Genomic DNA, 15,464 nt, shown 5'->3' on the forward strand with positions numbered 1-15,464 from the left:
TCCTCAAAAGAAATCTTCATTTGTTTTTCTCTTAAAATCCCAATTAGTCCCACCACAACCATTTATGTAAGACGCTTCGTATATCTAATTTAACTTTCTTATCCTTTTTTTTTTTGCCTGAAATTTAACATTCATATATTAAACTAAATATCAAAATACATATAAATTTAAATGTTATCTGAAGTTCTTAATTACCTGTATTACCACCATCTGCAACGATCTGGGCCGAGTGACAACTAACAATGATGAAAGAAACCAATACATACAAAGCCAGAATCCACGTCATCGTAATATTTATGTCTTCAAGTTTAGAGAAATGAACTTGGAAGCTTAATAAGTGATTGCCACTTCTTTCACTAGCAGAAATTTAATGGTGTGAGTTTATTAATTATTATTATATATAAATAAATACTACGAAAAAGTCCTGCCAGCACGCGTGGTTTGGTATGACCAAGAACATTTTTTATATTTAAAAAAATGATCGTTGGCGCAGTAATAGATTGAGTTTTTTTGGTCAAAAAGGCAATTGAATAAATTTGAAACAAATGGTCGTACCAATATCAATATTAATATAAAATATAAAAGTTATAGGAGAATAAATTTATTATAAATTTTATATTTTAAATTGGTTATTGATAGATATTAATATTGATGGCATTGTTACATTATGAGACAGTACTTCATTGATTAGAAAGGACACTCTCGAATTTGGGTCAAGTCGTTCAATACAATTGCAGGGGGCAGAATCATGAGAGAAGATATTAGAGCAGAGCTCGAAGTCTTGATTTGTTAAATGATATGTATATAATCTTATGATTTGACTCATTTGTAAATTATATTAGTAATTAATTAACTAGTCAAATGTACCAAATTATATTAGTAATTAATTAACTAGTCAAATGTACCTCTTCAATGCACTGATAAGTTTTTTTTTTTTTGGCCCAGATGCACTGATGAGTAAGTATAATTTCTAAGTAAGCCATTTGTTACATATTATCAAAACTTATTGTAAACAGTTTTGGAAGAGTTGAAACACACATATATAGTGGAATGACAAGGTCATTTTGGGACGTCATTGATGCAAAATATGGGTGGATTATTCATTATGTTTTTAAGTCATTAATTGAAAGAAAAATATATAAACACATAATTCAGAATTTAAAGATTTCGTTAATGTATTTTTAAACTGCAAAGCCTATTGTAAATGCATAGTTATTTATAGAATATAACACTGAAAGTATAAACTCATACATTACTATAAAAACAGCTAATGGTACTACTTATTTTTAGCTTACAGAAGCGTTCCTGTAGGAGCGCTCTTGCAAGGGGATAGTTTACAGGAGCACTTTTATTAAAAAAAAAAAAAAATCGTTCCCACAAGCTTACACGTAAGTGCTATGACAGGATTATCATACAAGAGTGCTTATGATGAGAAGTGCCGCCGAAAGAGGAGTCTATAGAATTACTTCTCACATAAGCGCTCTCATATGTATATATATATTTTTTAAAAAAAATTTCCTCCTTCTCACCACACATTTTGTAATTAAATATAAAAATCATTAATTTTACAAAACTCGCAAAAATTTCATAACAAAAGTCTTTGAGGATAATAATTAACTTTTCAAACAGATTACAAACGTAATGATTGTTATCACTAATATATAAGTCTTTGAAAAGGCAAGCTATTTACATATTAACTAAGACAAAAAAACACAACAATGATAAAGTATATACTATTGGATCGATAAATTTGAGTGAAAAATAATTGGAACTTTTATGCCTCTACAAAAATAATTTAATTATTGGAGTAACCATTATTAGTAGAAATGTAAGAGCTGTAACTGAAATTCTGGACATATAATTTTTTTTAACTTCATTTCGTTATGCAAAGTGAGATTGGAAGTGCAAAGTAAAAGACCTTCACAAAGCAAAAGATAAGAGTTAATGAGAAGGTTACGTTGTACTGTACCTCCTCGGCCCTTTTCAAGGGATTCACAAAGAGTATGTTTGATCCTTCTTCTCTCACCACTACAATTACATATTCTTTATAAGTTGCTATAAGCGCTTCTGCCATAAGTTCTCATAAGGGACTCGACGGATTATTTGTTCGTTGAATTTATGTAGAAATGCGGGCAACCTTTTAATTTCTGTCTTAATATCTCTAATTAGAATTTTTGTAAAGATAAGATTTTTCTTAATTATGTGCTTAATGAAAAAGGAATTAAAATAAGAGAACATAAGATGGATAGCAACATTAAACACTTCATAAAAGCATATAGTCAGAATGTTTAATATCATAAAACATGAAAAATGTTGGCACGCGCACCAAGAAAATGACTCAAATCAGACTTTTACTTCTCTTGGTCTCTGTTTGAAATCCTTTCTTGCAATCCATCTTTTTTTTTTTTTAAATATTTCGTTCCATTTTTCTGTGTAGTTCTTGGTATATAACTATACCCAAACTTATTCATTTAATAAGACATTTTTATTATTACAATCCATCAATTTTATGTGAATGTAGAAATTTTCTTTGAGAAATCTACTCTCAATTGGGCTTAGCAGTGTTCGAATCAACTTACAAGCATAAATATTGAAACTTAATTACAATCTGGAGAGGTGTATATGTATGATGATATTGAAACTTACCGGCATAAGAACCACAACAATATTTTTGGTCCACAGTATAATCAATTGAACTGCTTGGCATTGTGTTGCCTATTCTTGCATGATCCCAGGTTTCCCAAGATATTGGGTGACAAATTAAAAAAAAAATGATGATAAGTGCGGCATGTAAGGCTGACAATGCGCAAGGCTACTACTATCAGCTCAACTTTTGAAATAATATAACTCTTTAAATATTCATTAAACTTCAAGTTATATGCAGATAACCCTATAATTTTGTAAAACTTTACAAATGAACCCCTAAACTTTTATATTTATGCAAATAAAACTCAACCGTTAATTTAGATAATAAGATAAAAGAGTAATTTTGTCCTTAAACTAACCCTAAACTTTTTTAACTCAATTTTGTCCCTCAATATTTAAAAATATCATGATGTGTCCCCTCCGGTTAATTACAAGGTAGTGTCTGTTACTTTTGAGTTATGGAGCCCGCATTTTCTCTCATATGACTTGACCGTGAACATCCTTGTAATTAATAGAAAGGGGAAAATTTTAATATTTTTAAATGTTGAAGGATAAATTTGTACTAAAAAAAATTTAGGGTCTTGAATATTCTAGAATCTATAGTTTAAAGATAAAATTATCCTTTTATTCAAAACAAAACTATAATACAATAACAATTCATCCTGATTTATCTTTTGAAAACATATCATCAAGTTTAATTAGCCAAAGGTTGGGTTTCAGTAGAGCAATTGACTTGGGGGAAGTATCTCGGGGTCACCCTTCATCATAAACGGATTGACAAAGACATCTTTCAATGAAACTATTGATATGGTGAAGGCTCGGCTGTATATTAAATTAAATTTATGAAAATTTTTTATCAAACAAAATTATCCAAATTTCACATAAAAACCCCAACAATGTTATTTAAAAACCAGATCGGATAATGAACCACAAATATTAATGAGTTAAGGGTCTCATAGTTTAACCCGTTAGATTAGTGGATGAATCGGTAATATAATAATTAAATAAAAAATAATATTTATATACATGTGTGTATTAAAAATGGGTTAAAGTGGTTCAATTGCTCTAGGTTTTCATGAATCACCTCAGATCAAAGCGGGCCAATTTAAGTCAATTGTCAAAACAGACCAAATGGTCAAATCAAACTATTTTCTTTTTTAAGTGACGGTTTGACCAATTTGATCGTTTGGCCAGTCTAAGTTTTAGTGCCTCGTGATAATCTCAATCTTATATAAGAAATAATTTAGAAAATATTACATATAGATCCCGTGAAGTTGATTTATTTACAAATAAGTCTTGTAAAATTTAAAAACCACAGCTAAATCCTTTGGGACCTGAATGCAATTTGAAATTAGGTTGCAAAACAATAATACCCCTATTAAACATACATTTTATCAATCAAATAATTAATTCATAACTACTTTATTAGCAATTTATAATTATAACTTTAATTTTTTACAATTGTAACTTCATGTATTCAATAGTTAAATTAAATTGATTAGTTTAATTATTGAATACGTAAAGTTATATAGTTGTAAAAAGTTAAAATTATAGTTGTAAATTATTGACAAAGTTGTTATAAATAATTAGTGTTAAATTTTATTAGTAATGCAAGATTGTTTAACCATTAAATATGTGAAGTTACAGTTGTAAAAAGTTGAAATTATAATTGTAAATTACTAATAAAGTAATTATAAATTGATGTGATGTATGTTTAATAGATGTGTTATTGCTTTTATAGTTTAATTTTAAATTGAACTCAAGTCTCAAAAGATTTGAATGTCGTTTTTAAATTTTGCAAGACTCATTTCTATGGGACTTATTTGTAATTTTTCCAATAATTTACTTAATATTTAATAATAATCCACTGGAGCGAAGAGAAGCTGATGGCGAGTTTCTTCAGTTGAATGGGGTTTTGCGAAGAGTTGTGAAGAGGAAGCCATGAGCAGGGGCTTGGGAATACCAGTGAAGCTACTTCACGTGGCGACTGATCATGTAATCACCGTGGAGCTCAAGAGAGGAGAACTCTACAGAGGAAGTATGATCGAGTGTGAAGACAACCGGAATTGCCAACTCGAGAACATTACCTGCACCGCCAAGATACTTCTCTTTCGCACTAGTGTGTAATTCTACTTCTGCATTTAATTACTTGTCTCCGCAATGTCATTCATGTATGTTTGGTTTTTGGGTTTTGTTTTAATTGCGTAGAGTTTGGATTTCTGATCAGCTAATTTTGATCTTAGTGGTAAATTTGATTTCGAGTTTTCTGAACCCTATGAGACGCCGTCTGTGGAGAAAAACACGCCTGCATTACCTCAAAAAGAGGGATTAGGAAGGAAAGATAGGAGGTAATTGAGGGATCACTAGTCATTTGGTTCCTTCTATATGTCTTTGAGCAACCATACTCTGTGGCAGCAAATGTGAACGTTTACTCAATGCATTCTGAAGAGATATCTTCGCTTTACAAGGTAATTCAAATTATGTGATTTCGATCAAATCCCCTGCTGGTTTTTTATCAGACAACTAAATGTTATTATCTTGAAGGCTAGATTTAATCCAGATTAGACTACATCAAATATGGTTCAACTGAAAAGAACCAAGATTTAAGCTTTTAAAAGGTTGATCATGGACATGGTAATTTGTTGGGCATTTCCATTTTCCTTATCTGGGACATGGCTAGAAGCAAAATCCAAGTTGTGTGAAATTTTGGCTATGAAATTTACTATCTGTAGTTGCACTAAGTTAAATATGAGCATATGCAGAAGTTCGAAAGCTAATGAACAGGACATGTTAGTTTCGTTTAGTCAGGTTTAAATGGAATGGAGCCATCCAACCAAATAAATATGATATGATTGTTTGTGTTAATAGTTTTAATTATTAGTTAGTACAGGAGTAAACATGATTTTTAAATATTTCTTGGCATAATTTTTCCCCATATATTGGAACTTTGAAATATATCATTACATGCATACTACATGGTGAATTTTCTGTGACAGAGTCCAAGTTATCCAATAACCAACACCTGCAATTTTTGGTTCAGAATTCAGACAGTTTATCTTGAACAATTTTCAGCTTAAGAAATGTGCCATTTCCTAATTTCAATTTCATAATCAGTATTTAAGATGAATGTCAGAGGACATTGTTAGGCCGTGTGCTAGTTCTTCCCCTGCCCTTCTAAATAAAACAATAAAGCCAAGTGGACACTAGGAGGCTGACGTCTTCTAAAGAGTAAAGACAAACAAACCAAAGATCCCGTGTACTGACATTATCTCAGACTTTGCACAGACATGTAATAATTTGGAACATGCCTAGTGTCAACCTCAGTTTTGTATCCTTGCAGCCTTTCCAGTTTTGTTTATACCATTGAGCATGTATTGATGCCAAAAATAGGAGGGGCCTAAGAAAGTGCAATTGAATTTGAAAATTTGTAGAGTGGTTCCTTGTCAACAATTTCAACTTTTAATCATGTTTGGTAATATTAATTATTAAGTTTGTTTAATTTAAATGTACACTGAACTTCATTTTATTTGTTGATGATTGCCACACATTCCTCAGGATGGAAAAACATCCCAACTTGAACATGTATTCATTCGAGGAAGCAAAGTCAGGTATGAACTATACCTTCTGTGCTTGATTGGATGAAATTTACATTCTAAAGAAGGTTTTACATTTCTGTATGGCAATTGTAAGTGCTCTGAATTGCTGTGACTTGGGCATTTTGACAGGTTTATGGTCATACCAGACATGCTGAAGAATGCTCCCATGTTTAAGCGTTTGGATGCTAGAATTAAGGTAATTTGATATCTTTTAGGGATGAAGGACTCTCATGTTGTATATATGTAGAGTGTGACTTTTTCTTCTTGAATCTCGCGCAGGGCAAGGGTGCATAACTTGGAGTTGGTAGGGGCAGAGCATTTGCAATGCGGGCAAAGGTATTTACACTTGCATTCTTAGGCTTTCCTTTTGGCCATATCCATGATAGATGTGTTTTAATTCCAAACTCGACATGTTTTTCTATGCATTGCACAAAGTGTAAAGAACGAGTCACATTATTCTTAATTCATTCCTTGATGATATATACTATCCCCCATCCTTTATATAAGTCACTTTTAACTAACTCATCAAAACCAAGGCAAGTTAGTTATAGTAATAAATTGTCTTACATTTCTTTTTAGAATTTGCGAGAAGAGTTTTCTTTGGAATTGAAATATTACACTTCTTTTTAGAATTTGTGAGAGGGTATTTTCAGAGTTGGACATCAAAGATTACAAAAAAAACAACGCAGAGTGACTTACATAAAGGACAAAGAAAAATTTTTAGAATGTGATTAACAATAGGACCAGAGGAGTATATATGTGATGATTGATTATACTGATGTTGTTTGTGCAGGCTCAAGCTGCAGGCCGCGGAGCAGCTCCTGGTAGGGGCGTAGTACCGCCTGTACGGAGATGATTAGCCTTGCAGTTACCTTTTCCTATCTGCTTTCCATCTTCCCTCTGCATGCTGAATGTGGATAGCCAAACCAGAAACTTCCATTTTCCCTCTGCATGTTGAACGCTGGTAACGAAGTCAAAGGAGGTGGTGATTGAGAAAAAAGAAAGCTAATATCCTGTGTGCTGTTCCACCATCACGTGAGTTCATGCCTTTTTGATTAGTCATCCTCGAATGCTATTTGTTATTGATGTGTGATTTTTCGTTGCTAATAGAATATACTAGTTTAACTTACATGTTGAACCACAAGTTATATTGGAGAGTACGTACGTCGTGATGTGAGTGTATGTGTGTCTGCAGAATTGATTTATTGTGACATAAAATGTTGGAGGAATGGCATTTGGGTCATTTGAAAGGGAATTATGAACACTGTTTCCCTCTACATTAAGGAAAAAAAAAAAGGACAAAAGAAAAGTGGTTAACAGTATATACTCTCTCCAGTCGTTAAAAGAAAAGAAAATGGCATTTGAAGGTTTTTTTTTGGGCCTTAATACAAATTTGACCTAATGAGACAGCTACATACAAAAAGAAGCACGCGTTGCAATATAATAATAATGAGAAAAAGAATCTTGATATACATACCTTATTTCCTGATTTTTTGAATATGAGAATGAATCTAAGGAGATTCACCACTTTCCTCTGTCTTTGGTTCCTTCAAGGAGATGAGCACGGGAATTCAAAGTCCAACTTGATCGCTGGGGAAAAAACATTCCCCAAAACTCAGTTTTATTTAATGAATTTGTGAATGCCCTGGATGTTGATTTAACAATGAAAGCTTAAAATTCAGACACTATGACAAAAATAAATATAGAGAATCCGAATTTGCATGTTATTGCAAAGCCATTTTTTTTAAAAAAAGATTTTAAAGCTTAATGCTAAGAAGAAATTAAAAGGATAAGAGGGAGATTTTAATAGAATATTCTTAATAGAGTTAGAAATCGAACCAAAGTGCATGCTTTGAAATATAATGTTTTTAGGGAAAATCACGTCTCGGTCTCATAAAACAAATTTAATCACTAAGAGATCTCATAAAATATACAAAAATAATGATTTGGGTATGAGTTTAATATCAAGTTGTTATTTTCTTTTACCAAATTATTATTTTTCTTTACAAGTTATAATTACACAGGATTTAAAATTTTAGAGTATTTTGTGCATTTCATGAGACATTTTAATAATTAAAATCCTTATGAGGAACCTTGGAGCAATTTTCCCCCTTTTTTTAAAAATGCCTTACATAAAAAAAATTAAATATAAAAAGTATCATAAAATAAAAAAATTATTTTAAAATATTATTGCCAAACTCACGAGTGAACTCGACTGAATTTGTGAGTTACAAAATTACTTTGAACTTGAAGTCTCCTGTCATTTATTAATGATATTAATTTATTATATTGAAATTGTCAATTAATGATGGATAATTATTAATGGAGTTGTACAGTTGATAACTCAGCATTAATAATTAACAATAATTAGTAACTTCGGTGAAAAACATGAGACTTCAAAATAATTTTATAGGACTTCTGTATTTAAATTTTGTGTAGGACTTGAGAGTGATTTCCTCCTTTGAAAAAAAAATTAAAGAAATCATTTTATTTTATTCTTTAAAATATAAAATGATTAATTATAATTTAATATCGAATCAAATCATAAGATCACACACACAATATCATGTGACCTAAATTTGTATTCAATGAGTTGTTACCAAAAACTTGGAGCTCTAATCTAAATACTTCTGTATTTGTATTCAATGAGTTGACCTAAATTTGTTACCAAGTCCTTTCTTATCATTAGTTAATGAGCTTTCTAAATTTGTTCCTGATAAGCTTCAAATTAACTACAAGATTAGTGAATTTACAAACCATGAAGCATAAGAAAATCTCCACAAAATAAGATACAAAAAACACGTCTAAGATCAACACAAACTCATCATGAAGACAAACAGTGCACAAATCCAAAAGGAAATCTAAGATCAACAGCACATGCTTTAGGCCCTACAGTATCATCTACCTTCATGCAAAATCTAGGAGGATTAGAGTTAGGTGCATATTGTGCATTATTATTTATTATATGCATAACCAAAAAAAAAACTAGGAACACACACACACACTGGTAGGGGCTCAAGACAAATATGAAGGAAAAGGAGGATTCTATTAAATTAAATAGAGCAAGGATCTTACTCTACTGAACTTAATAGCCAAATAGGAGAATCTCCAAGGAAAAAACAAGGTTTATTAATTCAGCTATCCTGCTGTCATACCAGCCAGGATATTTATAACCAGAAACTACAATTAAATAAATCAAATAATGCAGATAATTAGCCTAAAATCAGGAAATAACTGACTAGCACGTTGGTACCCCACTAACGCAGTGAAGGTCCTATTATTCAGCTACTAACAGTTACTAACAGTAAAACAAAACAATAATTAATTAAAATAACAGCAATGAATTAATTTAAATAAGGTAAATCCCTCATAATCTGTATAACAGCATCTGATTCTGTTATCTTCCTCCTTTTTCTACGTTGATAAGTGATTATGGGTTTGTTATGCTGACTTGGACCCTTATCATTACTCCCCCCCTGAAAAAACGACTTGTCCTCAAGGCGGAAATTGGGAAACTGTTGAGCAAAAAGATCATAATCTTCCCAACTCGATTCTTCCTCTGGTCTGGACGCCCATTTGATTAATAGCTTCAACTGAGAACCCTTCCAGCGATGAGATATAACAGTCTCAAGTTCCAGAATAAGTTCAAAATCAAGGGACAATGGCAAATCTGCTGGAGGATCAAGAGGGGACTTTCCGTGAGCTGGTCGCAGTAATGAAACATGAAAAACTGGATGAATTTTAACTGTTGATGGTAGCTGCAACTCATAGGCCACTGCTCCGATTTTGCGTATGATAGTATAAGGTCCAAAGAAACGAGGCGAGAGCTTGTCATACTTTTTATGGGACAATGAACGCTGCCTAAAAGGCTGTATCCTCAAGAAAACTGCATCTCCCACCTCAAAAGAGAGCTCACGTCGGTGATGATCTGCATAAGTCTTCATTCTATGTTGGGCTTTGTGCAAATTATCCTTGAGGAGTTGTAACATATGATCTCTAGTTTCTAGTTGGTCAACAAGCTCAGTAATGTGAGTTTCACCCTTGATGAAAGGATGAAGTGGAGGTGGGTCCCTGCCATATACCACTTTGAAAGGGGTAGTATTGGCAGAAACATGGAAACCAGTGTTGGAAGAGAATTCAGCCCAACTTAAGAAATGACTCCATGAACGTGGTTGCTCATGTGCAAAGCACTGTAAATATGTCTCAAGGCAACGATTTACTACTTCAGTCTGGCCATCGGTCTGAGGGTGGTATGCAGTACTTATCCGAAGGCGAGTTTGACTTAGCTTAAATAATTCCTGCCAAAAAGTACTCAAGAAAAGTGGGTCTCGATCTGATAGAACAGAACGAGGCATGCCATACAACCGGACAATCTCCTCACAAAAACGAGCAGCCACAGATTTGGCAGTATAGGGGTGTGCAAGGGGAATGAAATGACAATATTTACTCAATCTATCAACTACCACTAGAATAGTATCATAGCCACCTGATTTGGCATTCCAACAATAAAGTCAAGAGAGATATCTTCCCAAATCTGTGTAGGAACTGGTAAAGGTTGCAGCAAGCCAGCTGGTGATAGGGTTTCATATTTGTTCTTCTGGCAAATAAAGCATTGTTGAACCAAAGCTTTTACATCATTTTTCATTTTAGGCCAATAAACCATACCTGTTAAACACTTGAGAGTTTTTAAGAAGCCCCCATGACCACCCGAAGGTGTTACATGTGCCTCTTGTAGTAGCTTAGAGCGAAGAGATGAGCTCCGGGGAAAAACTAGGTGCCCATTAAAATACAATTTCTGCTCAACCAGACTATAACCGAGATGAGAACTGGAATTTTCTTTTAAGGCAGCAACAATAGGAGCTGTAAAAGAGTCGATTGTCAAAGCTTCTTGTAATTCAAGGAAATCTAAAGGCACAAGAATCACCAAATTGAGAAAATCAGCATGTTGTGGTCTTCTGGATAGTGCATCAGCCCCAATATTCTCCTTACCAGCCTTATATATAATGGAGAAATTGAATAGAAGTAACTTTAAAATGAGACGCTGTTGAGTATTTGTTAAAGTTCTCTGCTGCAACAGATTTTTCAAGCTACTGTGGTCAGATTTTATCGTAAAATGCCTTCCTAACAGATATGACGCCACTTTTGGAGTGCCAACACTAGAGCTAATAGTTCCTGATCATATGCTAACTGAAATCTGTTAGAAAAAGATAACCCCTTGCTATAAAAAGCGATGGGGTGGTCATGTTGCATTAGGATGGCCCCCACACCTTCCATTGAAGCATCATACTCTACAATAAACTCGGCCGTGAAGTCAGGAAGTTTTAAAACAGGGGCTGTAATAAGATAAAGCTTAAGTTTCTCAAAAGCTCTTTGAGCTTCTGGGGTCCAGCAAAAAGCATTCCTTTTAGTTAATGTAGTAAGGGGACGAGCAATAATACTGTAATTCTTGACAAACCTTCGATAGTAGCTAGTGAGTCCCAAAAAGCCTCGAAGTTCTGTGACCTTTGTAGGTACTGGCCATTCACTTACGGTATTGATCTTTTCAAAATTCGTTTCCACTCCTTGTGCTGAAACCTTATACCCCAAAAAGGACACACTGGTCTGCCCAAATTCACACTTCTTGAAGTTGGCATAATACGATTGTTGCTGCAAGGTAGAAAATACCAATCGAAGATGATCTTTATGTAGGTTTGGAGTGGGACTATAGATTAGGATGTCATCAAAGAAGACCAACACAAATTTTTGAAGATAAGGACGAAAAAGATCATTCATAGCTGCTTGAAAAGTGGCTGGTGTGTTGGTCAGTCTGAACGGTATTACAACAAATTTATAGTGTCCACTATGAGTTCGAAATGCTGTTTTATAAATATCCGCTGGCAAGACCCGTATCTGGTGATAACCGAAGCGAAGGTCAATCTTGGAAAAATAAGTAGCTCTATGTAATTCATCTAGAAGCTCATCAATATTGGGAATTGGGTATTTATTTGGGACCGTAATCTGGTTCAAGGCCCTATAGTCCACACAGAACCTCCAGGAGTCATCCTTTTTCTTTACTAGTAAAACTGGACAGGCAAAAGGGCTCGAACTTGGCTGTATGAACCCTTTCTGTAATAATTCATCCACCTGTTTCTCGATTTCAGTCTTCTGGAAGTAAGGATAGTGATAAGGGCGTAAGTTGGGAGGTTGAGTCCCCTGTAGAAGATGAATGGCATGATAATGATCTCTGAAAGGTGGCAGAGAGATTGGTTTTGCAAACAATCCCTCAAATTCGACCAGGAGTTCATCCACATCCAATGACTTGATAGTGGGAGATCCCAATGTGAGCTCAGAAGAGAACATGGAATGTAAGCTGGCCTTCTGGTTTAAGGCTTGAGGTACTCCTTGAAGTTTATACCGTTTGCCATCAACCCAAAAAATTAAAAACATCTCATTCCAATTGGCTTGTATGGTATTTAAAGGAGCTAGCCATTTGATTCCCAACACCAAGTCTGTTCCCGCCAGAGAAAAAGGATAAAAATCTTGTTTAATGGTACTAGGTAGCTTCACATCCACTTCTTTGCATACACGATTTCCTCGAATTACACTGCCATCTCCAATCTGTATGCCGAAAGTGGGAATAGAACAAGTAGGCAAGTTCAACTCTTGCACCAATGAGTCAGAGATGAAGTTGTGGGTCAACCCACTGTCAACAAGGAGCAGTACATTGTGATTGAGCACCTGACCTCTTAGTTTCATTGTTGCCGCTGAAATATTACCTAAAATAGCATTAAAAGAGATTTCTGCACTTTCCGTAGTCTCATCTTCTTCCTCTGCAATAGTAACAGAATTTTCTGATATAGGTTGCCCATCCTCGTCGATCTCCATGAGTGAGAAGGATGAGGGTTTGCAACGGTGCCCAGGCCGGAAGACGTCCCCACAATGGTAACAAAGTCCCTTATCCCTGCGACGCTGCTGTTCGGCATTTGAGAGCAGAGGTCATGGCTGGATGGTGTTTGCTGGTCGTGGATTCGTGAAAGACGCAGGAGAATTTCTTAATGTGTTGGGCGAGAAGGCTGTAGCAACACCCGGTTGATCACGTGCGAACATATTGGAGCTGTTAGTGGACCGAGTTTGGATCAAGGAAGAGCTGGGCTTGGGCCCATGATGCAGCTGTAGCTTTTTCTCATATTCTAGTGCTAAACTAGCGGCTTTATACACTGTGCGAGGCTTCTGAATACGCACATCAGATTTCAGGTCATCTATGAGTCCTCCCAGAAAAACACCTAACAGACAGTGTTCCGGCCAGTTATGAACTTTTGCTCCTCGTTTAGCAAACTCCTGGTGATACTCTTGTACTGATCCGGTCTGCTTGATGGTGACTAGGTGTTCATCAGGATTTTGATACTCTGGAGGGCCGTAGTGTTCTTGCAATGCTTTCACTAACTCCTCCCAATAAATCAAGGTACGTTCTGAATTTATCCATTAGAATAAATCCAAAGCATCCCCTTCTAAATACATGGAAGCCACATCAACCTTCAAATCTTCTGATGTTTGATAATACCTGAAATACTTTTCAGCCTTTAAAATCCAACCACGCGGGTCACCTTCACTAAATTTTGGGAATTCAATTTTAGTGTGTGGTGGATGTGGACCCCTTCTATAGTCTGACTCTTCATCACTATCTTCATCCCAGTGTGAACGCCTATGATAGCTTCCCATAGGTCTTTTTCCTTTGTTGGCAGATAACTCAAGTGCTTCAACCTTCTCTTTTAATAAGTCAAGTGTTTCCAGTCTGGCTGCAATGCGGCTTAAAGGGTCTGATGCAAATGGATTTTTAGTATTCTGACCTTGGGGTGGGTTGTTAAAGGAGTTGGCATGGTCAGTTTCATTTCCGGAGCGTGTGGTCACCATAATGATCGAACGAGGCTCGGATACCAATTTGGTAGGGGCTCAAGACAAATATGAAGGAAAAGGAGGATTCTATTAAATTAAATAGAGCAAGGATCTTACTCTACTGAACTTAATAGCCAAATAGGAGAATCTCCAAGGGAAAAACAAGGTTTATTAATTCAGCTATCCTGCTGTCATACCAGCCAGGATATTTATAACCAGAAACTACAATTAAATAAATCAAATAATGCAGATAATTAGCCTAAAATCAGGAAATAACTGACTAGCACGTTGGTACCCCACTAACGCAGTGAAGGTCCTATTATTCAGCTACTAACAGTTACTAACAGTAAAACAAAACAATAATTAATTAAAATAACAGCAATGAATTAATTTAAATAAGGTAAATCCCTCATAATCTGCATAACAGCATCTGATTCTGTTATCTTCCTCCTTTTTCTACGTTGATAAGTGATTATGGGTTTGTTATGCTGACTTAGACCCTTATCACACACACACACACACACACACATTAAAAAATTATAAATGAATAAAACACCAGGAATATAAAATTATACATGATTATTATTTTTGAGGTCAAGTTAAGGACTCCATGGACTATGTGTTCTGTGAAAATATGTATTAGAAACGCGTGAAACCTTTTTATGAATTTCTATTTTAATGAGTTCTCATCCCTGATATATGATCGATATGGGTCTGCATGGTGTCTTGTGATTCTCTCTATATACCATTTACAGCAAGAAAATTAAAGATTTTTTTTTTGGACATATTCAATGTAAAACAATAATAACATCGATAATTTTTAAGGATTAAGTATGTGAATTTACATTTACGAATTTCTTGGTCCTATAATCCCATTTTATGTTTTATCATTCACTATTACAAAACAAATAAAAGTAAATAAATAAAAAATTAATAAGCCTAAGGGAGAGCTTTCATGTAAGCACTCCTATTGACTTCAGTTAAAAATATGATTTTTTTTTTAAAAAAATCCTACGGGAGTGCTTATTTGGATTGACATAGTGGAGTGCTTTTATAAAGTGCTATATTTTTAATAAATATTTATTAAACCCCCACCCCTCAATCTGATATCCATCGATAGCCCTCCCACCCAAAAATTTCATCATCAATATCGATCTCTCTCTTCGAAGTCGACACCGTCAACCCCACAACCCAAGCCGAAGCACCGTGCACGCTCCATACCATCGTCCGTTGTAGTTCCGTCTTCTTCATTCATGAACGCCGAAGAGTGGCGATCCTGATCTAAATCTCATGTGTCGTTTGAGCTTCCTCTTGACTACTTTAAATAAGTCTCATAATTGTGTTACGGGC

At 34.5% G+C, this 15,464-nt stretch overlaps 1 pseudogene; it reads left to right on the top strand.

The window, feature by feature from the left end:
* Window positions 1–4,587: 4,587 nt before the first annotated feature.
* LOC129317668 (small nuclear ribonucleoprotein SmD3b-like) lies at window positions 4,588–7,293 on the top strand (annotated as a pseudogene).
* The last annotated feature ends 8,171 nt before the right edge of the window (window positions 7,294–15,464 follow it).

Source organism: Prosopis cineraria, unplaced genomic scaffold (assembly GCF_029017545.1).
Source record: "Prosopis cineraria cultivar Desert tree isolate PC_DT_omini unplaced genomic scaffold, ASM2901754v1 PC8, whole genome shotgun sequence".
NCBI lineage: Eukaryota > Viridiplantae > Streptophyta > Magnoliopsida > Fabales > Fabaceae > Prosopis > Prosopis cineraria.